Consider the following 24,719-nt stretch of genomic DNA (forward strand, 5'->3'; position numbering starts at 1 on the left):
CTTCTAGGATACAAATCCATAGGCCCCATGTGTTCAAATGGAATAAGATATGATCTTAGCAGTCAAGACTCACTCACTCTAACACTCTGCATAATAATTAGACTAAGCGCCTTACATAAAATCCATTCCTAAAATCCCAAAATATCTCACTGTGTACTGTTTTGGGGTAGACTATTAGTTTCATATAGACTTTTAGTTTGGAAAGAACCCTAGAGAGATTCTAATGCCATATAGACCTATGAAGATCACCCATTCCAAATCCATCATTAGACCATATGAGCAATCTCAGACACACACGTCTTAGTCATGCGTAGGTTAATTAGAGGCAGAGATAGAAACAGGACTCTGGGCCTCAAGCTGTTATCACCTTGCTGGTGGCCTTGGGAGAGGCCATTAAAATTGACACATGGACAAAGTTCCAGTCTTCACTTACTTGGTAGCTAGTGAACTCATAGTTATCTTTCAAGTTTTGATTCAAATGCCTGTTCCTCTGGAAAGCTGTTTGTGAACTTCCCAGGAGAGCTAAGTCACCTCCTCTTTGTGCCACCAGTGTCTCTTCGTATTCTCCAACCAGTTCTCCTTGGACCTGTCTTCCCAATGAGACCATCACCTCCTGAGGGCAGAAACTATATGCTATCCATCTCTGAATCACCACATCCTGCCTGGAGTCTGGCACATAATAGCTGTTCCGTGGGTATTTGTTGAGTGAATAATGAACAAATTTGACTTTTCAAATATTTGGATCAGTTGCGGAGTCACAGGGCTCACTTGTGAAGGGAAACTGTTCCTGCCCCCTCTGCTCTGGCCATTGCTGATGAATGAAGCCCTACCTCAATTCATGTCAAATGCTCTCCTGTCTTTGAGGGGCTGCATGATTAAACTGCTGCTTTTATTTTCGGGCAGACTGGAGGGTTCGATAGGCAATAGTGTTGGAGTCCCTAGAATTTAGGAAGAGATATATGTCATGGCCCTCACTCTGAGGTCTATAAGAAGTTTTATTTTCTGAATAAGTATTGATTGCAGCTTAAAAAATACTGCAAACCTATTTAATTAAAAGAATGAGAGAAGTCATTGGTGGGTAGTGCATGGGTGGGTGTAAGAGAAGACAAACTCTTCAGGTTCCTGGATTTTATAATTGTACTTGCTTAGGAAGCTTATTAAAGCCTTGCAGGTGCAGTGTTTCATCACAGAGTAGTGAACCTTTGAAAGATATGCATAATAAACAGAGTTTGAAATATGCTTTTATTCCAGGCCATATGGTCCTGTCTGGAGCTTTCCTGGATCTTTGGGTCAGTTCATTGTTGAAAGATGGGCTTGCAAGCACCTACCTCTCGGAGCAGCTGTCAGAGGCCTATCAGAACGAATATGCTTTTGCATGATTATTTATTTTATGTGGCTCTCTGAAACAAGCCCAGCCTTGCTCAGGAGCTGAAATGTGCTGAGCAAAGTCTCCTCCCCGAACAGCTTGTGGCCACATCACCAAGCAGCGTCCTTCTTTGTCCTTAAAAAACAGACGAGCGAGACTTATACAATAGGCCAGGACAGGCAGTCTGGGTGAGGTGTACCCACCTGGGCTTGAACTTGGTGCCAGCAGTATGAAACCGTACACGGTAGCATTTTAAAGACGTGTCACTGCTCTTTCTTCCCAACTCTCTGTTGCTCACTTTCCTGGATCCCTCGACTCTGGGCAATTACAGTGGCCGCCGAACGCAAGCACTTGTGTTTTTGTGGTATTATTGTGGTGTGGAGAATGCTAACACTTGCTTTCTCTCCCTTTGTCATTAACAAAAGGAGGCTTTAACTCCTCTGAGAATGGCTTTTTAAGGGGTATTTAATGTAATTTATTCAACATTTATCATATAGGTATGGAAATACTAGTAACTGACAAGAGACATGGTCCTGAAGACAAGTGACCACAGAAAAATATCCCAGCAACCAAAATGTGCAGTGAGTTGATCATATTGGAAGGAGATATTTCTTTCTCTTTATTTGGACAAGGTGAATTTGGAGTTGAATTTTGTCATCTTGGCCAAGTAAATAATCTTGCCTTCTTGAGAATGACCTTTTCTCTACTCTCATCTTGCTAACATTATGTTTGGTATTCTGTATCTATTTGTAGTTATTCACTCATTTAAGCAGTATTTATTGACAGTTATCCTTCACCAGCCACTGTGCTAAGTTTTGGGAATATAAGATGCATGTGCTTCCTGCCCTCATGGAGCTTAGAGTCTGGGGAAGAGGACAGACACTGAACAAATAGTTAATTCCATGTCTTATTCATGTTACAAAAGGGAAGATAACAGTGTTGAGTGAATGCACATAACAGAGAAACTGTATGGGGTCTTTGCTCTTCTGTTTCATCTTGAGGGCAAGGTCTGCATTAGGTTCCATACCACCTCACCCCCCCGAAATGAGAATCACTATGCCTAAAACAACAACTTGTATATAGTAGATGCTATGTAGTATAAAGTATTTTGTGGATATAAGGGAGGAATTAAAGAAAGAAACTAAGAATGAAGTACTAACACTAGTCCATTTATTCAGAATACAGTTGGACAAATTACAATTCTAGAGCCTTAAATTAGTTTTAGAGCAAAACTACACATTTTTCTCTCACGTGCAGCTATACCATTTTTTATTTACCCATGGTGCCTATTCTTCCACCTCTAGAGCCCTAGAATATAGAACTTAGCCTTTCACCTGTGTATAGAAATACAGGACTCTGATATTTCTATCTGGGAACCAGCTACTTTTTTTGAGGGCTGTTCTTAGGTCACTGTAGTTATTAGAGATAAGCTAGTTCTATATACAAGTAGATCAACATTCTTATGATCTAAAAAATAATAGCTATTCCGAAGTGTGTACCTCAGGCCTAGGGATAAGATCGTTTGATGAGAGATGTTTTCTTCTGAAGCTCTACTATGATACCCTAGGGGCTACTGGGACCAAGGAGCCACCACTCAAGCTTAGTCTGTGTCCAGGAGAGTGTAGTGACATTGCCCAAGAGCACTGAGCCCTTACAGTGATAATTCTTAAGAAGGGGAAAACACTCAAGAAGACCACCCCAGAAATACAGCCAAGGGCCAAATAAAGGGTTCCTTGAGAGATATTGGTAATCAGAGGTGAAGTGTGGTAGCAGCAGCTGAGACAGCAGAGAAGCTTTTGGGAAATGTCAGAGAAGGGAGGCCAGTGGAAAGTGATGGGGAATCTTAGGTCTGAATGGGTAGAGAGTTGGAATAGCCAGGTTGCGAATGGAAGCAGAGGCTGGTTTCCCGTGGGACAGGAACATCCAGCAGTGCAGTAGCAGGGATTCAGGTGCTGGATGGGGACTTGGAATCAATGGCATTGACATCTTGGCTGTTCAGCCTGAAGATAATATGATTCTGATACCCAGATGGGAATAGTGAGACCAGAGTCCTATTAAGATTATATTAAGATGGCTCCCTTCCTCCCTTTTTCCCTTCCCTCCTCCCTTCCTTCCTCCCTCCCTTCTTCCCTCCCTCCCTCCCTCCCTCCCTTCCTTCCTTCCTTCCTTCCTTCCTTCCTTCCTTCCTTCCTTTCTTCCTTCCTTCCTCTCTCTTCCTCCTATATCTTTTTCCCTTCCTCATTTCCCTTTCTCCTTCATTCCTTCAACAAGTACTTATTTAGCATCTTCTATGTGTTAAGTACTATTCTCAGGGTTAGGAATATTGAAAAGAATAGACAGACAAGGTCCCTTTTTTTCTCATGGGATTTTCAGTCTTCCAGGTAGGATCAATAATAAAAAATAAGTACATGAACAAGGCAATTTCGCTTAATAATAGGGCCACAAAGAAAAGAGTACAGGATGAGACAGAATGAGGTAGTTGGGAATATAAATGGAGGCATCAAAAAAGACCTCTTATGGAGGTAAACTTGAATCAAGACCTGAATGGAAATAAGCAGCCATGAGGTAAAGACATAGAGGAGTGATTCAAGCAGAAGGGAAGTCTGTGTAAAGGCTGTAAAATGGAAAACAGCTCAGTACATTTTAGGAAGCGAAAGAAGCCCAGCATGCCTAGAGAATGGCCAGTGGAGAGCAGGAAGGAGAGGAGGGGGGAGAGCTGTGCAGAAGCCTGATCATGTAGGGCCTTAATGGTCAAATAAGGATTTAAAATTTTGCACTAAGTGAAATAGGAAACCATTAAGTGGGGGAGTTAGAAAAAGACAGAAGGCAAATTGGTTTTTCGAAGATTTATACTTTCTGGCTACATTGTTTGCAAGAGTTGTGGCAGGAAGACTAGTCGGGAAGCTATTGTGGTGGTGTAGAGGGATCAAGAGCTGGGTGTGGGGAGAGCCTGTTACAGATGGGCAGATGAAGAGGATATGGAAAAGGGAGAAGCAGGCATGACGTCTAGGCATATGGTATGAAGAACTGAGTGATGCCATTTTTTGAGATTCGAAAATAGAGTGGGGGCAAGTTTGAGGAATGGGTTATACATCAAGAGTTCTATTTTATATACGTTAAATTTTATTTATTTATTTTAAAGTTTTAAAATAAATTTAAATTTACAGTTCACCTTGTTGTGCAACCATGATCTCCATCTATCTCCAGAACTTTTTCATATTCCCGTTGTACCTATTAAACTCCCCATCACTCCTCCCCACCGTCCCTTGTAACTATTATTCTACTTTGTGCCTTTGTGAATTTGACATTCTAAGTGCTTTATATAAGTGAAATCATACAGTATGTGTCTTCTAAGTTTGGCTTGTTTTACTTAGCCTGTCTTCAACATTCATCCATGTTGTAGAATGTATCAAAATTTTATTTTTTAAAAATATTGAATAATATTCCATTGTAGGTATACACCACATCTTGTTTATCCATTCATCCAGTGATGGACATTTGCATTGTTTCCATCATTTGACTAATGCTGCTTTGAACATCAGTGTACAAATACACCCGTTAAATTTTAAATGTCATTTAGATCACAAGAGCAGAAGTAAAGTCGTGAATTATATATAGATTTTGCAGGTAAGAGAGATGCTAGAGCTAGAGATATAAATTTTGGTGTCATCATATAGTCTTTGACCAGAGGATCCATGAACCAAATTAGGTTGTGGCCCCAATTCTTTTCAGATGTCTAATGAGCTAAGCTGAGTCACATGACATAGTTTTTGCCTAAGTAGAGGTGGGGTAGAGTTAGTCTAAAACCCAGTGTTAAAATAGGCTGGAAAGGCCATAATTTTCCCTAAATTCGTCTGAGCATCTCTGAACTTATCCTTCTAATAGGATAAAAATAAGAACACACCGCTGTTCCACGCCCTTGGAAATGGAAGCAGTGCAACAGACAGCAGGAGAGAGTGCGTCCCCAGTGCTCCCTGCCCCCTCTCCCCGCCCCACAAGCCTGCCTCTGTCCTGGGCCTAAGCAAGTCCAGAAGCTCTGTTTTCAAGTAGCGAAAAGAGAGACTTTGAACAAAATCTGAACATTGGCCAGGTGTGCTCCAGTATGCCATCTGACCACTCTGACTTTAAGGTGCATGAAGGAGAGACCCCTACTCATGCAGGCTATAACTCCATAAGGTGATCCCCTTTAAAACTCTCACCCCAGGGCTTCCCTGGTGGCGCAGTGGTTGAGAATCTGCCTGCTAATGCAGGGGACACGGGTTCGAGCCCTGGTCTGGGAGGATCCCACGTGCCGCGGAGCAACTAGGCCTGTGAGCCACAAGTACTGAGCCTGCGCGTCTGGAGCCTGTGCTCCACAAGAGAGGCCGCGACAGTGAGAGGCCCGCGCACTGCAATGAAGAGCAGCCCCCGCTTGCCACAACTAGAGAAAGCCCTCGCAGAGAAACGAAGACTCAACACAGCCAAAAATAAAAATAAATAAATTAAAAGAAGGCTCAACATTAAAACAAAAAACAAAAAACTCTCACAGCAGAAAAACTTGGACCAATTACTGAGTACTCCTCTTTCTCAATGGTGCTAGTTGTTTGGTTTTGATCTTGAATTTTCCCTGGAGAGATGTAAGAGGATTATAAAAGGGGTGGAAGAGACTTGAGAATTTTCCCTACACTACAAGCACTAGATTTTTGCTCTTAAGGAGTCAGTGCTACAGGTGTCACCCCCAGCTTTATGCTCTCCACATGCTTTTTATGCTCTGGCCATTTGATTCCCATAGTGGCTTTGACCCCTTACATGTCACCCACAGTCCTAGATGTGCAGTCTTTCTTGATTTGCAGTGTTTCCATGATATTCTTATAAAAGGATCATGGACTTTGGAGTCAGACAGTTTTAGTATTCATTTCCAAATTCTCCCTTTTTAGTTGTGTGACTTTGGTCAAATTACATCCACAGTGTCACCTATGGTTGTATCAGGTCAAGGACATGGGGCATTTCTGGCCCTCCTCATCAATCTCTCTTTCCAGCTTATCTTTAAATGTTGGGATAACATGAGGCTTGTACCAAGTCTTGTTTTCTTATTCTCTAAATTCTATTCAACAGCCATGATTTCAATTACCATCTTTACACGATGACTCCAAAATTTACATTTCCATGTCAGACCCTACTTTGAGCTCTTTAATTTGTCTGTCCAACTACCTGTTGAACTTTTCATTTAGAGGTCAAAAAAGCACCTTAATGTCATCATAACCAAAGCTTGATTCATTATCTTCCCTGCCTTTTCTCCAAAAGTTGTCTATGCCCAATATTTCCTAACTTAGAGACTAACAATACTATCCATTAAATTGTGCTAACTTTATCACCTTAGCTCCTTCACCACTAATCTCCAATAAATTGTTCAGTCCTGTTGATTTTATCTGAGTATCTGTTGAATCCATCTGATCCTTTGTCTTCACTTATGCCAACCCAGACCAAGCTCCTATCATCTCCCTCATGGTTTAACTGCAATCACTCCTAAATGCTCTCTTGGATTCCACTCAAGTCTATTCTCCACAGAGGTCACAGTTCTCTTCTAAAAATGCAAATTAGCTAAACTCACTCCCTTGCTTAACTCCTTCCATGACTTTTCATTGCTGTTGAGATAAAGATTAAAATCTTTATAAGGCCCTGCATGTCTCAGTCCCTGCCTCCTGGAGTGCATGTTCTCTCTCTCTCTCATTATTTTTTCCCTACAGCTTTTTTGAGATACAATGACATACAACATTGTATAACTTTAACGTATACAACATGTTGATTTGACACACTTATGTACTGTGATATAATTCCCACTGTAGCATCAGCTAAACCCTCCATCACCTTACATAATTATTATTTCTTTATTGTGACAAGAACATTTAAGATCTACTCTCTTAGCAACTTTCAATCTCATAAGACAGTATTGTTAACTGACATTACCATACTGTACGTTGGATCCTGCAAACTTATTCATTTTATAACTGAAATTTTGTACCCTTTGAGCAATGTCTCCCTATTTCCCCCACTCCCCAGCCCTTGGTAACCACCATTCCAGTCTCCGTTTCAGTGAGTTCCTGATAATTCTTTATGATCCATTGAACTATATTTTGTAATTCCTTAAATGTGCTGTGAGCTTTCCCATGCCTGATCTTTGACATAAGTTATTTATTTTTCTCGGATTTTCTTATTCTTCTTCATTTAGTGAAGTGGACATCTGTCAGGTTTTCTGACTGCTTAGGACTTGTTGAATACACTTGCTACATTTGAGGAATAGCCAGTCTTAAGGGCTGTGTCTAGTCAAGGTAGAGAATGACATTCCCCAGGTTTCTTTGGAGCAAAGGCATGCACATGTGATCTAGTCTCCACCAATCAGACTGACTCATGTGAGAATTTAATCTGAAAGTAAACAGCTTGAAGAAGGCAGAACCTATCACGTGCTGGTGAGGATAGCAACAGAGGCATCCATCTCTTGAGAATGACAGTGGTTATAAAGTCTAGTTTCTGGTGCAGAAGTAGTTGAGATGCCTGTGGCTGCATGGCTGCAAGAAAGTTGGGTTTTGACAGCAACACGAACTATGGGACTTAGTGCCCATTAGGTCATTAGCAGTTAAGGAAGTTTCTTCCACCCACCAGTTCCATGGTATGCTTTTGGGCACTATTTCTGAAAGCTTCGTTTGAGCCAAGTTTTCCACCTTGACACGTTTTTTGCTTCATCTGTCAAGGTCAGCTTCTGTTACTTACAAGTAAGAAAGAACCCTGGCTGGTAGCATTCAATAACTCCAACTAATCCTTGAGCTCTGAGCTCTAGTTCACTCTAGGAGACTGTTCCATTTTCCCTGTTCTCCAACCCTTGCTGACTTAGATAGATCTTCCACTACAACATGTTGTCAAGACTCAATATAGTAGTTCTATTTTTAGTTTTCTGAGAAATCTCCGTATTGTTTTCTGCAGTGGCTGCACTAATTTACATTCCCGCCAACAGAGTAAAAGGGTTCCCTTTTCTCCACAGTCTTGCTACCATATGACCCAGCAATTCTACTCCTGGGTATATATCCAAAAAAGACAAAAACACTAATTTGAAAAGATACATGCACCCCAATGTTCATAGAAGCATTATTTACAATTGCCAAAGAACTGCCAAAGTATGGAAGCAACCTAAGTGTCCATCAACAGATGAATGGATAAAGAAGATGTGGTGTGTGTGTGTGTATATATATATATATATATATATATATATATATATATACATACACATATATACACATACACAAGGGAATACTACTAAGTCAATAAAAAAGAACAAAATTTTGCCATTTGCAGCAACATGGATAGACTTGGAGGGCGTATGCTAAGTGAAATAAGACAAAGACAAATTTTGTATGATATCACTTACATGTGGAATCTAAAAACTACAACAAACTAGTGAATATAACAGAAAAAGAAGCAGACTCATAGATATAGAGAACAAACTTGTGGTTACCAATGGAGGGAGGGGCAATATAGGGGTGGAAGAGTGGGAGGTACAAATTATTGGGTATAAGACAGGCTACAAGGATGTATTGTACAACATGGGGAATATAGCCAATATTTTGTAATAACTGTAAATGGAAAGTAACCTTTAAAAAGTGTATAAAATTTTTTAAAAATTAAAACAAATTGGAGTTGAAAGTAACCTTTAAAAAGTGTGTAAAAATTTTTAAAAATTAAAAAAAAAACCTTGGATTTGTAAACAAAACAAACAAGCAGACAAACAAACAAATGACTCAGTATAGTGTCCTGGCTTGGCGTGCAGGCTCTGCTGGTATCCTGCCTGAGTTCCAGTCTCAACCCTCCTACCGACCTGATATTTGCTCTCTGTGATCCCTTCCCTTCTCTGTAAAATGGAGACAATGGTAATATCCATCTAACTCACAGGTTTACTGTAAAGATTAAATGAATTAGTGCATACATGAAACCCTTAAAGTGGTACCTGAGTGCTCAATAAATGTTAGCTAATATGCTGTTCTTACCCACAGTTCCCATGTCTTTCTTTTCATAATGTTTTTCACGGATTGTAATTAAAGGCTCACAGGGTGGTAATTTGATTAAGATATGTCTTCCATATAAGCTGGTAAGCTCTTCAAAAAGAGAGGCCACTTATTTTGCTCACCCTTATAGTCCCAATTCCTAGCACAATATATATTTATTGAATAAGTGTAGGATGGATGTAGGATCCCAGAAACCTTAAGTTATGCCATTCCCAGCTCCGAGTGCCCCAGGGCAGGAAGGCTTCAGCAACACTTGGTGTTCCTGGCAGCCTCACCCTAAGATCCTTGTCTTTAGTAATTTATTTTTCATGACCCACAACTGACCCTTTCTGACTGAGCACAAACCCTGCCCCAGATGCTGCACTTTCCCTTGATGCCCTGATTTCTCTGGTTCTCAGCACTGAGCACTTTGTGCTGACTCTACACCCTCTGAAAGCTGTTTGGAGCCAGATGGGAGGAAGAGAAAAAACAGATTTCATTCATTGCCCTTCCAGACTCTGAGAGAAATAACAAGAACAACAGTACCAACAAGCAGTGTATACTGAGTGTTTACTATAAACTAGGCATTATTCATAGAGCTTTATATGTATTAATTTATATAATACCCCCAACAATCCTAGGAAGAAGATTGCCCCCATTTTATAGAAGGGAAAAGTAAATCTCAGAAGGAAAGAAAGGAAGGAAGGAAGAGAGAAAAGGAGGGAATGGGGCAAGGAAGGAAGATTTTCTGGTAGAAGACAGATTTATTTGCTGAGAACTTTGGTTCTAATAAGAACTTCCCACTGTAGCAGAAGTAACCATAAAAATAATATTGATGTAGAAATTATAGAAGATGACAATGAATGTGTACCTACCCTCCAATCAGCTTTATAATTAAATAAAAATATGATTTTATATGATATCTTTCATCTGCTATTTACAGCTTCCACCCCCCTTCCCCCAATCTAATATAAGTAATAGGAATGCTGCAGATAATTAAGAAAACTTTACAGCTCATTTCTGGTTAATTGTCATTTTCCTATAAAATATTTATACATTAGCCTTTGCTTTTCAAAGACTCTCTTTTCAGAGAGTCATAGTTTTTGCTTCTGGGTGTTCCCATGTGCCGGTGGGGCCTCCTGCTTTGGGATTATTTGGGCATTTTCGCAGATGCTGTCCAGCCACTGATATTCACCTGGAGTTGTTAGGAGGGTAGGCTTATTGTGCATTTTCTATGTTTAGATCTTCCTGATGTTGTTTTATTTTATTTTTTTGAAAGAAAGGGGAAACAGCAGGCGTGCCAGTTGTCTTTTAGGAACCCTTATACAGCTGAAGCTGTCCTCCAGTTGTAGTGTTCTTGTGCACTTGCGCCAGACTCAAAGAGACACAATTTCTCAGTTCGTATTTGGGGCAATGGCCAGAAAATCGACTTCAAACTGTGTCCCGGGAAGGCTTTCTCTCTCCAGCTTTGCAGGCCTTGAGAGAGATTTGTATAAGCACTCAGCCTATTCGGGTGGGTGGTTTGGGACTTGGAGCCCGGTTGGTATCCACACCAGAGGATCTGGTGGGTCTCTTTCCTGTGGCTACTGTAACAAATTACCACAAACTTGGTGGCTTAAACAGCAGAAATTGACTCTCTCAGAGTTCTGGAGACCAGAAGTCTGAAATGAAGGCTTATCAGTAGGATTGGTTCCTTTTGGAGGCTCCGAGGGAGAATCTGTTCCATGCCCCCCTACCAGCTTCTGGTGGCTGCCTTGGCATTCCTTGGCTTGTAGGCAGATCACTCCAGTCTCTACCTCTGTCCTCACATTGCCTTCTTCCTTGTATATCTTCTCCCCTTCTCTTATCTTGTAAGGACACTTGTCATTGGATTTAGGACTCACCATTATGCAGGATGATCTCATCTTGAGCTCCTTCACTTACATTTGCAAAGGCCCTTTTTCCAAATAAGGACACATTCACAGGTTTTGGATGGACAAATCTTTTAGAGGAGCCTCCAATCAAGCCATTACCCATGGTGAACTGAGAGGATTTCTCATGATCCACTGGGATAAGGGTGGGCTTCGACTAAGCAGTGGGATGAAAAGGCATTTTGACACTCCTGAGCATGCAGCATCTTTCCCTTAGTGTCTTGTGGTCCTCATGCCTGAAAGTTGCTGTGACTTGGCCTGCACATAGCTGTGTCTCTGCACAGAGCTCCTCTAGCTATGACTATTGAGGAAAGGGGCTGATGGTGATTCTCTAACACTTATAAGCCTCCAGAGGGATGCCTCTGGGGTTGCAAGCTGTGCTCAAAAAGTCGTAGTTGACCATCAGAATTTATCCTAGGCTTATCAGCCTCAAACTTGATTAAGTATAAAAATCACTCAGGGATTTTATTGAAAATAGAAATTCTCAGTTCTCAACCTGTATTAGTTTGCTAAGCACTGCCGTAACACAATGCCGTAGACTGGGTGGCTTGAACAACAGAAAGGTATTTTCTCACAGTTCTGGAAGCTGGAAGTCCAAGATTGAGTTATCAGCAGGTTTGACTTCTCCTGAGGTCTCTGGCTTTCAGACAAGCACGTTCTCACCGTGTCCTCACTGGTTTTTCCTCTGTGCCCATGCACCCCTAGTGACTCTCTTCTTATGAAGACACCAGTCATATTGGATTAGGGCCCACCCTAATGACCTCATTTTAACTTAATCACCTCTTTAAAGACTTTATGTCCAAATAAGGTCATGTGCTGAGGTACTAGGGGTTGGGACTTCAACATGGTGGATTTATGGGGGGCATAATTTAGCCCATAACCCACAACCCAAGAGACTGATTTTAGTGGGTTTGGGATGAGGCCAACAAACTTTTTTAAAGCCATGCCCCAAGATCTAACTGGTTTAGGTGGTCAGAGTCAACATTTTGAGAAAATTCCTTGGTGGACTGGTAATCATTTTGACATTTGTTTTGGCTCCATGTCTTTATATTGTCTTGCTTTTTTCCATATGCAGCAACAAATTAATGCAAATAGAAGATACTCCATGACCCTCTGTGAACACTCCCCAAGACCTCTCCCCAACTCTCGTGTCTTTCTGAGACCTGTTCCCATTCTAGTTCAATAACCTTGAATCTGAGGTGGTTTTGCATCCTGTCTTTTGGACTTGTTATGACATTGACTTAGCCACATAGTATTTAAGGTTTCGACTCAGACCCACTCTACTAGTTTTTTCCACATCTTGGAAAGGATTTGCTGCTCGAGAAGTAAATCTCAGGATGCACCTGCTCAACCAACATCACACGAGTTTGAGAGCTTGGACATCAGAAACTCAGTGCTTTACGGGGGTCTTAGAACTGCTTCTCAGGGCTCAGGGAGGAAGGAAGCCAGGCAATGACTTGGAGATGTCACCCTGGAGCAAAGAAAGGAGTCTGTCAACTGATGTAAAGAGCCCTGCCTTCAGATTTATACAGTCTGTAGCTGTCCCTTTGTCTTTACAGTCACCTTTCTCAGACTGAATATTGTCCCTGTGACTCCCTTTTCCCTTTTACACTGTTGCAGATGTTCATTAAACCCAATTTCTACTTTATCAAAATGTTTGGGATGGGGGAGAGGGCACATCAAAGTGTATTTTTACTTTGGCTTCTATATTCTTCTAAGGGGTGGCCAGAGGAAAGGAACAGAAACTCACCATGGGCTAGGTATTGTGCTGGGGTCCACACTATCCTGTTTCGTCTTTACAACAGTCCTAGGAGTAAGTATTAGTGTCTCCACTGTACTCAGGAGAAATGAGAGGCCCCTTCAGCTCGTGACTGCTGGACCTGGGGTGCAAACCCAATCTTGCAGAGGTTTCTTTTTCAAAAGATATTCCAAGTTGGTCTCTATGATTTAAACATAATGAACATGGTTATCTTATAGTCTGTCTGACAATTCTAATAACTGAGATCATTCTGGGCTTGTTTCTTATTGTCTGTTGATTCTGGTGATTTTTTTTATGTCATTATTTTCCAGCAGTCTGTATGGTCATACATGTGCTGATGATTATACTTTAAAATGTTTGTAATAATAATTTGAAGTTTAGAATATAGGTATCTCCCTTTAGAAAGAATTTGAATGTGTATCTTCCCAGTATCTGGGTACTGTTAGTCTGGGGTCACCTCAATCCAAGATCCAGACTTAGCATTTTCTGAACCACCATGTGACTTAAGACTTTACAGTGACTGGTTTGCTTCTGGCTCACACTTACACTCAGGGTTTAGTCTTTTGGGATCTTAGTTTTCTGAGTGTGGGGTCTCATAGTAGATTTCTTTGACACTTATTCTCACGCCAGAAAATAGAAAAAGTTTCTGATTTCCTAAGACTGGAAAATTCCATCAGGCAAAAGTAGCAGCCATGCCCACGAATCTCAGTTCCCACTTCCTGCTTTGGCCTGTTAATTCCCTATGAAATTAACAGCTTTCCATTGTTTTGAAAATATGTTTAAAAAATTTTAGTCAGCATGTTTACTTATTTTCATTACTTGATTGAATAGTGTAATCTGCCATTACCTGAACACAGAAATCTAGGGGCTTATAATTTCCTTTTTTTAACATCTTTATTGGAGTATAATTGCTTGGCAAGGTTGTGTTAGTTTCTGCTGTATAACAAAGTGAATCAGCTGTATGTATATATATATATCCCCATATCCCCTCCCTCTTGTGTCTCCCTCCCACCCTCCCTATCCCACCCCTCTAGGTGATCACAAAGCACCGAGCTGATCTCCCTGTGCTATGCAGCTGCTTCCCACTAGCTATCTATTTTACATTTGGTAGTGTATATATGTACATGCCACTCTCTCACCTCGTCCAGCTTACACTTCCCCCTACCCATGTCCTCAAGTCCATTCTCTACGTCTGCCTCTTTATTTCTGTCCTACCCCTAGGTTCATCAGAACCATTTTTTTTCTTTTAGATTCCATATATATATGTTGGCGTACGGTATTTGTTTTTCTCTTTCTGACTTACTTCACTCTGTATGACAGATTCTAGGTCCATCTACCTCACCACAAAAAACTCAATTTCATTTCTTTTTATGGCTGAGTAATATTCCATTGTATATATGTGCCACATCTTCTTTATCCATTCATCTGTCGATGGACACTTAGGTTGCTTCAGTGTCCTGGCTATTGTAAATAGTGCTGCAATGAACATTGTGGTACATGACTCTTTTTGAATTATGGTTTTCTTTGGGTATATGTCCAGTAGTGGGATTGCTGGGTCCTATGGTAGTTCTACTTTTAGTTTTTTAAGGAACCTACATACTGTTCTCCATAGTGGCTGTATCAATTTACATTCCCACCAACAGTGCAGGAGGTTACCCTATTGTCCACACCCTCTCCAGCATTTATTCTTTGTAGATTTTTTGATGATGGACATTTTGACCAGTGTGAGGTGATACCTCATTGTAGTTTTGATTTGCATTTCTCTAATGATTAGTGATGCTGAGCATCCTTTCATGTGTCTGTTGGCAATCTGTATATCTTCTTTGGAGAAATGTCTACCTAGGTCCTCGGCCCACTTTTGGATTGGTTGTTTGTTTTTTTTGATATAGAGCTGCATGAGCTGCTTGTATATTTTGGAGATTAATCATTTGTCAGTTGCTTCATTTGCAAATATTTTCTCCCATTACGAGGGTTGTCTTTTCATCTTGTTTATGGTTTCCTTTGCTGGGCAAAAGCTTTTAAGTTTCATTAGGTCCCATTTGTTTATTTTTATTTCCATTTCTCTAGGAGGTGGGTCAAAAAGGATCTTGCTGTGATTTATGTCACAGAGTCTTCTGCCTATGTTTTCCTCTAAGAGTTTTATACTGTCCAGTGTTACATTTAGGTCTTTAATCCATTTTGAGTTTATTTTTGTATATGGTGTTAGGGAGTGTTTTAATTTCATTCTTTTACATGTAGCTGTCCAGTTTTCCCAGCACCACTTATCGAAGAGTCTGTCTTTTCTTCATTGTATATTCTTGCCTCTTTTAACAAAGATAAGGTGACCATATGTGTGTGGGTTTATCTCTGGGCTTTCTATCCTGTTCCATTGATCTATATTTCTGTTTTTGTGCCAGTACCATACTGTCTTGATTACTGTAGCTTTGTAGTAAAGTCTGAAGTCAGGGTGCCTGATTCCTCCAGCTCTGTTTTTCTTTCTCAAGATTGCTTTAGCTATTTGGGGTCTTTTGTGTTTCCACAAATTGTGAAATGTTTTGTTCTAGTTTTGTGAAAACTGCCATTGGTAGTTTGATAGGGATTGCATTGAATCTGTAGATTTCTTTGGGTAGTATAGTCATTTTCACAGTGTTGATTCTTCCAATCCAAGAACGTTGTTTACCACTTCATCTGTTTGTATCATCTTTAATTTCTTTCATCAATGTCTTATAGTTTTCTGCAAACAGGTCTTTTTTCTCCTTAGGTAGGTTTATTCCTAGATATTTTATTCTTTTTTGTTTCAATGGTAAATGGGATTGTTTCCTTAATTTCTCTTTCAGATTTTTCATCATTAGTGTATAGGAATGCAAGAGATTTCTGTGTATTAGTTTTGTGTCCTGCTACTCTGCTAATTTCATTGATTAGCTCTAGTAGTTTTCTGGTAGCATCCTTAGGATTCTCTATGTATAGTATCACGTCATCTGCAAACAGTGACAGCTTTACTTCTTCTTTTCCAATTTGGATTCCTTTTATTTCTTTTTCTTCTCTGATTGCTGTGGCTAAAACTTCCAAAACAATGTTGAATAATAGTGGTGTTGAAAAATGTTGAAAAAGTGGTAAATCCTTGTCTTGTTCCTGATCTTAGCAGACATGCTTTCAGTTTTTCACCTTTGAGAATGATGTTGGCTGTGGGTTTGTCATATGTGGCCTTTATTATGATGAGGTAGTTTCTCTCTCTGCCCACTTTCTGGAGAGTTTTTAGCATAAATGGGTGTTGAATTTTGTCGAAAGGTTTTACTGCATCTATTGAGATGATCATATGGTTTTTCTCCTTCAATTCGTTAATATGCTGTATCATATTGATTTGCATGTATTGAAGAATCCTTGCATTCCTGGGGTAAACCACTGGATCATGGTGTGTGATCGTTTTAATGTGCTGTTGGATTCTGTTTGCTCACATTTTGTTCAGGATTTTTGCATGTATGTTCATCAGTGTTATTGGACTGTAACTTTTTTTTTGCGGTATCTTTGTCTGGTTTTGGTATCAGGGTGATGGTAGCCTTGTAGAATGAGTTTGGGAGTGTTCCTCTGTCTACTATATTTTGGAAGAGTTTGAGAAGGATAGGTGTTAGCTCTTCTCTAAATGTTTGACAGAATTCACCTGTGAAGCCATCTGGTCCTGGGCTTTTGTTTGTTAGAAGATTTTTTTTTTTTCGTTACGCAGGCCTCTCACTGTTGTGGCCTCTCCCATTGCTGAGCACAGGCTCTGGACGAGCAGGCTCAGCAGCCATGGCTCATGGGCCCAGCCACTCCACAGCATGTGGGATCCTCCCGGACCGGGGCATGAACCCGTGTCCCCTACATCGGCAGGCGGACTCTCCACCACTGTGCCACCAGGAAAGCCCTGTTGGAAGATTTTTAATCACAGTTTCATTTTCAGTGATTGGTCTGTTAATATTTTCTATTTCTTCCTGGTTCAGTTTCAGAAGGTTGTGCTTTTCTACGAATTTGTCCATTTCTTCCAGGTTGTCCATTTTATTGGCATATAATTGCTTGTAGTAGTCTCTCATGATCCTTTGTATTTCTGCAGTGTCAGTTGTTACTTCTTCTTTTTCATTTCTAATTCTGTTGATTTGAGTCTTCTCCCTTTTTTTCTTGATGAGTCTGGGTAATGGTTTATCAAGTTTGTTTATCTTCTTAAAGAACCAGCTTGTAGTTTTATTGATCTTTGTTATTGTTTTCTTCATTTGTTTTTCATTTATTTCTCATCTGATTTTTATGACTTCTTTCCTTCTGCTAACTTTGGGATGTTTTTGTTCTTCTTTCTCTAATTGCTTAAGAGGTAAGGTTAGGTTGTTTATTTGAGATTTGCTTGTTTTTTGAGGTAGGATTGTATTGCTATAAACTTCCCTCTTAGAACTGCCTTTGCTGCATCCCATAGGTTTTGGGTCATTGTGTTTTCATTCTCATTTGTTTCTAGGTATTTTTTGATTTCCTCTTTGATTTCTTCAGTGATCTCTTAGTTATTTAGTAGTGTATTGTTTACTCCCCATATGTTTGTATTTTTTACAGTTTTTTTCCTGTATTTGATATCTCATCTCATATTGTTGTGGTCAGAAAAAATACTTGATACAATTTCAATTTTCTTAAATTTACCAAGGTTTGATTTGTGACCCAGGATATGATCTGTCCTGGAGAATATTCCATGAGCACTTAAGAAGAATGTGTATTCTGTTGTTTTTGGATGGAATGTCCTATAAATATCAATTAAGTCCATCTTGTTTAATGTGTCATTTAAATCTTATTATAATTTTATTAAAATAATAAAATTATTTTAATTTTGGATGATCTTTCCATTAGTGAAAATGGGGTGTTAAAGTCCCCTACTATTATTGTGTTACTGTCGATTTCCCCTTTCATGGCTGTTAGCATTTGCCTTATGTATTGAGGTGCTCCTATGTTGGGTGCAAAAATATTTATAATTGTTATATCTTCTTCTTGGATTGATCACTTGGTCATTATGTAGTGTCCTCTTTGTCTCTTGTAATAGTCTTTATTTTGAAATTTATCTTCTCTCATATGAGAATTGCTAATCCAGCTTTCTTTTAATTTCCATTTACATGGAATATCTTTTTCCATCCCCTCACTTTCAGTCTGTATGTGTCCCTAGGTCTGAATTGGGTCTCCTGTAGACAGCATATGTACAGGTCTTTTTTTTGTAACCATTTGGCCAGTCTATGTCTTTTGGTTGGAGCGTTTAATGCATTTACATTTAAGGTAGCTATCTATATGTATTTTCCTATTACCATTTCTTAATTGTTTTGGGTTTGTTATTGTAGGTCTTTTCCTTCTCTTGTGTTTCCTGCCTAGAGAAATTTCTTTAGCATTTATTGTAAAGCTGGTTTGGTGGTTCTTAATTCTCTTAAGTTTTGCTTGTCTGTAAAGGTTTTAGTTTGTCTGCCAAATCTGAATGAGATCCTTGGTGAGTGGAGTAATCTTGGTGGTAGGTTTTTCCCTTTTATCACTTTAAATATGTCCTGCCACTCCTTTCTGGCTTGCAGAGCTTCTGCTGAAAGATTAGCTGTTAACCTTATGCTGATTCCGTTGTATGTTATTTGTTGCTTTTCCCTTGCTGCTTTTAATATTTATTCTTTGTATTCAATTTTTGAAAGTTTGATTAATATATATTTTGGCATGTTTCTCCTTGGATTTATCCTTTATGGGACTCTCTGCACTTCCTGGACTTGATTGCCTATTTCTTTTCCCATGTTAGGGAAGCTTTTGACTATAACCTCTTCAAATATTTTCTCAGATCCTTTCTTTTTCTCTTCCTCTTCTGGGACCCTTATAATTTGAATGTTGGTGTGTTTAATGTTGTCCCAGAGGTCTCTGAGACTGTCCTCAATTCTTTTCATTATTTTTTCTTTATTCTGCTCTGTGGTAGTTATTTCCACTATTTTATCTTCCAGGTCACTTATCCATTCTGCTACCTCAGATATTCTACTATTGAGTCCTTCTAGAGAATTTTTAATTTCAGTAATTGTGTTCTTCATCATTGTTTGTTTGCTCTTTAGTTCTTCTAGGTCCTTGTTAACCATTTCTTTATTTTCTTCATTGTGTTTCTGAGATTTTGAATCATCTTTATTATCATTACTCTGAATTCTTTTTCAGGTAGACTGCCTATTTCCTCATTTGTTTGGTGTGGTGGGTTTTTACCTTGTTCCTTCATCTGCTACATATTTCTTTGTCTTCTCATTTTGTTAAACTTATTGTGTTTGGGGTCTCCTTTTTCCAGGCTGCACATTCATAGTTCCCATTTTTTTTTTTTTTTTGTCTGCCCCCTGTGGATGAAGTTGGTTCACTGGCTTGTGTAGCCTTCCTGGTGGAGAGGACTGTTGCTTGTGTTCTGGTGGTTGGGGCCTGGATCTTGTCTTTCTGGTGGGCAGGGCCATGTCCAGTGGTGTGTTTTGGGGGTGTCTGTAAACTTAATATGATTTTAGGCAGTCTCTCTGCTAATGGGTGGGATTGTGTTCCTGTCTTGCTAGTTGTTTGACATGGAGCATCCAGCACTGGAGCTTCTTGTTGGTTGGGTGGATCTGGGTCTTACCGTTGAGATGGAGATCTCTGGCAGAGCTCTTGCTGATTGATATTACTTGGGGCCAGGAGGTCTCTGGTGGTACAAAGTCTGGAATTTGGCTCTCCCATCTCAGAGGCTCAGGCCTGATGCCAGAGCACGAAGACCTTGTCAGCCACACAGCTCTTATGCTGTAACCTCAGAGCCAGGACAGTACCCAGCACATAGGAGATAGTTAATGAACATTTGTTCAATGAATAAGTGAACTGTCTCGGTAAATATCTGCAGTGACCTGAACTTGAAGGCCTGACTGTTGCCTTTCTCTGGATGAGAAGTTTAGATTTATTCTCTTGGGCACTAAACAGTTGAACCTAAAATGGTCTGATGGAAACATGTTTCTACTCAACCAAGAAATGCCTTTAAAAGGAGCAGCACAGAGATGTCTCAGGAGGAAAGTAGTCTTGCAGTCAGGTCACTCCCAGGCCCTGCCTGGTATCCAACTCACCCCCAGGGTCATGACTTAAGGGCCTATAATTTTTCTTCTTATCCATTCTTGGTGCTTTATCTCTCTCTCTCTCTCTCTCTCTCTCCCTTTTTTTTTTTTTTTTTTGTGTGTGAGGTGCTGCCTTTTCCACTGTCCTGGACCTTTCCACTGTTTCGTGTCCTGGCAGCTTGGATCTGTGGATTAGTGGTATGTTTTATAGCTTCATAGTTATGTCACATTCATGGATGTCTTATATATGTTCTAGGCAATCTTGAAAACACAGATTATCTATGTTTATAAACTGTGTGGAAATAAATCCCACTGATGCTGAGTGCCCGATTTCTAGCCCTTTCTAACATGATAGACAGAGGCATAATCACGATACCTCGTTAAGTCAGTAAATTGAGAGGAATTTGCCCAATACCATGAAATAAGGTGTTTCTAAAATGTGTGTGTTCGTATGTGTGTGTGTAGTAAAGAGTTTGGTTTTGCCCAAAGCATGGATTGGCCTTTGCCCTTAGCTTCTGGGAGAAAAAAATCGATTACAACCTGATGAATGTCCTTGTTTAGGGTGAGTGCTAGTCACATTAGGAAGACCAGTCATGTGACTGAGTGAGGGACTCTGGGTCACACGGTGTCACTTGACCTGGGGATTGAGACATCCACATGGGCAATCAACCAATCATGCTAATGTAACAAAGTCCCTATAAAAACTGGACACCGAAGCTCAGGTGACCTTCTCTGGTTGGCAGTACTCTGTGTGTGTTGTCACATGTCAACACCAGGAGGACAACTTGTCCTGACTCCTAGGGAAAAAGACAATGTAAACTTTATGTTTGAAGACATCAATTTCTGACCTATGTGTCTTTTCCTTTGGCTTATATTATTATGTATCCTTTGCTGTAATACACCATAACTGTGACTATAAGAGGTTTCTGTGAGTTCTGAGAGTTCTTCTAGCAAATTATTGAAACTGAGCATGGTTTTGGGAACCCCTTGAACTTGAAGTTGGTTTCAGCAGTGAGAACAGTCTGGTGAAGGACTGTTTCCTCAGCCTTTTCAGTTTGGCCAACACAGGGCAGTAAGTGTATGTGTACATGCATAAGTGTGTGTGTGTGTATGTGTGTGTGTATAGTACAACACTGGCATAGATTTCTTATAATGAGAACAGCTGAAGGCTATAATATATTAATAAGTCTTAGATATTTTTCTCCTTGCATCTTTAAATTCAACCTGCTGACTGTGAGATCTTTCCTACTGGCCTTTTATTCCAAAACCAAACTCTGACCCCGGTATGGGTATCGTATTCATCCCCGTGTACTTTGTACCCATCTGCAGTTCCTGTCAGTCTGGGTTTACTTTGCCTGCAACTCTGCTTAAAGAAAGAGAGTGAATTCACAGAAATGTTTTTTCCCAACTAAGATTTGGGACCCCATAAGTCATGGTGACAAGAAATGTGATGATGGTCTCTTTCTGTTCTTGAGGAGGTAGGAACAGGAGAAGCATGCAGGTTCCGATACGGTTTTGTAATTTTTACCAGTGGTAGCACCATCAGAAGTATTCCAGCAGGCTAGCTCTTCAGCCCTAACCAGGTAATTCTCTACTTGAGTGTTCCTGCAATGAAAATGCAGAGACATCCACCAGTGTCACTCAGGCCGTTTAGTACCTGCTGCGGAACTCCTGGCAGTTAACAATGAAATTGTCAAGATTTCCTTTTTGCTCCCTTCCAAGCAGGCAGGGCATTGTTTTTATCTCCTGGTTTAGCACATGAATCAATCATTTTGTACATGATTTGTGGCACTGTGCATGTTTTCAGAAACTGTCTGGCTTTATACCTGGCAGACTGCCTTGTTGAGAAGTAGTTCTGCAAATGAGAAAGAAGATATGCAGATTTTCACATGTTCCCACATTGAATTATAAGGCAGTCAAAAGAGATTGCCATTTTATGGCCTGGTATTTGGTTTTAGTCATTTTCATTCTTAGATATATTCCTTCCAGAAATTAAATTTTAAAAGATTATTTAAAAATATTTGTATTTTGCAGATTGTGGTTGACAAGAGAGGGGAGGAGACATGTGACAAGGTGGTCAAGTGGGAGGAGAAGGCATACCTAGTAAGTGTTTTAACTCCTATAAAGCTTGATGTGCTTGAATGGTATATATTTCATTTTCCAATAATACTTTATTTAAAAAGAGTCAATCCAGTGTGGTTTAATTCCTGCCTTGAGCCCATTCACAGGGCATTCTCTAAGTAAAGCACTTTGTATGCCTCCATGCACAAAGGTAGAGGGGTTATGCATCAATTAACCTGTCAGAAAACCTTTGTCAATGGACTATCCATAGTAAAAAGAAATAATAATAATTCCATTTTTCTATAGAATATCCATACTAATAAAAAACATTCCATTTGTCTACAGAATATTCATAGTAAAAAAAAAATTCCATTTGTCTATCCATAGTTAAAAAAAATTCTAAGATTTGGCAATCAACACATGTGTAATAGTATATGGGTATAGTAATTTTGAGACACCTGAAAAATACAGATTTATAACAGAAAAAATTAAAAAGTGGATCTTGGTTTGCTGAAGCTAGAAGAGTCATTTACGTTAAAAGAAAGCCCCAGTAAAATTAAAATTTGATTTATTATATAAATGTTCATTTTCACCTAACTTATTTAGGATTATGTCTACCTTATAAAGAAAACTTGCCTTTGAATTTAATTTCTGCACTATGAAACAGATTTAAGTACATCCCATAGATAAGGTTTACTTGCTATGGTTTTAAAAAAAGAAAATGCTCAATGCAAAGATTCACACAACCTAAAGGTTTTGCCAAACTTAAAATGCTAATTAAAAAATGAGCTCAATTCCCTGACTGAAAGAAAGAAATCAGTGTAAAACTACTTAAAGAATTCTCCACACTTTGGCGTCTTAATATGGAGTCCACGGATGGTGTCTGGGGCATCCACAGATGAAATTATATAGAATATTGTGTTTGTGCATATGTGCATTTGGAGGGGAGGTGGTCTAGTGCTTTGTCTTTTAGGGCTCAAGCACTACTCTGAGTTTAGATGTGGGGCAGAGAAGATGCTGTGGCATTTCTGTGCCTACTCAGTCTAGGATAAAGGCACAGCCAGAACCTTGTGCTGATCCTTTTCATTTCGGAGATTCTATTTCCAGAATTATAAGACATACCTCAGTTTGGTCACAAGGTAAGTACTGGGTCTTCCTCAGCTGTGCTGCTATCAGTTTTTTCCAATTTACTAATGGGCTTTCTAGATTATCTTGAAGTTGTATTTAGAATCTGGGTAGTATTTTTACTGAATACATTTCTAAGGTATTAGGGAGAAACTCTGTGTGTGTGTGTGTGTCTTCGTGTCTGAAGAATAGTAGGTGTTGAAAAGATGTGTACTGAGTAAAAGACAATGAATAAAATGAATGTCAAAATGAATGAATAACCAAATATTTAGAATTATGTAATTTAACTTCTTTTTTTTAGTGTCATAATTTATTTATTCATTTATTTACAATTTTAATAAAAATTAATTGGGGCCTATTATATTCTTGGACCTTGGATGAAATTCAGAGATTAAAGAGCTCCTCAATCTAAAGAAGGGGGGGGACAACAAATAAAAAGGCATGTAAATTAACTTCGTGAATGAAGCCCTTGCTTGGTTAAAACAGGAAATTTAAAAAGGGGTTTGAGGGGCTTCCCTGGTGGCGTAGTGTTTGAGAGTCCGCCTGCCGATGCAGGCGACACGGGTTCGTGCCCCGGTCCGGGAAGATCCCACATGCCGTGGAGCGGCTGGGCCCGTGAGCCATGGCCGCTGAGCCTGCGCGTCCGGAGCCTGTGCTCCGCCACGGGAGAGGCCACAACAGTGAGAGGCCCGCATACCGCAAAATAAAATAAAATAAAATAAAAAGGGGATTGAGACAAGCCTTTTTCTGTTCCCACTGTGATCCTCTGCAGGAGAAAGACACCCATCCACACTGGTCATCAATGATTTTGTGTTCTCATAAAACCTTTGGGGAAATGGTAATTTTTTGTTTTTGTAATTTTAGCTATCCAACTTGATAAAGTCAGTCTTCAAATATATTGTGCTTGGTCTTTTCTGGATAACTTGAGTGGACGCATGGGACAGCAGCCGGTTTGGTCTCTTCCACGTTGATTTTGAAGATCCAGCAAGACTCCGAGTGCCTCACATGTCAGCCAAGGAGTATGCTAAGATTATCTGAAACAATGGCTGGAGGGACCTCTATAGGAAGGGTGGCTGGGCAATTTCACCTGGAGAAGGGGCCTCTGCTCTCGGAAAGGAAATCTGCTTTGGTAGATCCTTCAGACATCCTCAAGTTGCCTTTGTAATAAATAGGTCCTACCAGCTGATCTGTGATCATGAAGTCTGAATATATAATGTCTGGGGATGTATTTAATGATGACTTTTACTCTATTTGTATTTGATCAATGAAGCTTTTTAAAAAAATAGAATAGAAAACCACTGCAATTGATTTTTATATTAAGAAATCAGATGGACTTGGAAACTTCGATTTAAATCCTTAGAATTTTTCTAGAAAAAATAATGCAAAATTTATAAGCACAGTGTGCTCGTGATTTGCAACTCTAACGGCAGAACACTTATTATA

General features: G+C 39.7%; 1 pseudogene; it reads left to right on the forward strand.

Annotated features, from left to right (window-relative positions):
* Positions 1 to 24,482, forward strand: part of LOC116753934 — a 154,463-nt pseudogene extending 129,981 nt beyond the window's left edge.
* Positions 24,483 to 24,719: the final 237 nt, after the last annotated feature.

Source organism: Phocoena sinus, chromosome 5 (genome assembly GCF_008692025.1).
Source record: "Phocoena sinus isolate mPhoSin1 chromosome 5, mPhoSin1.pri, whole genome shotgun sequence".
In the NCBI taxonomy this organism is placed as follows: domain Eukaryota; kingdom Metazoa; phylum Chordata; class Mammalia; order Artiodactyla; family Phocoenidae; genus Phocoena; species Phocoena sinus.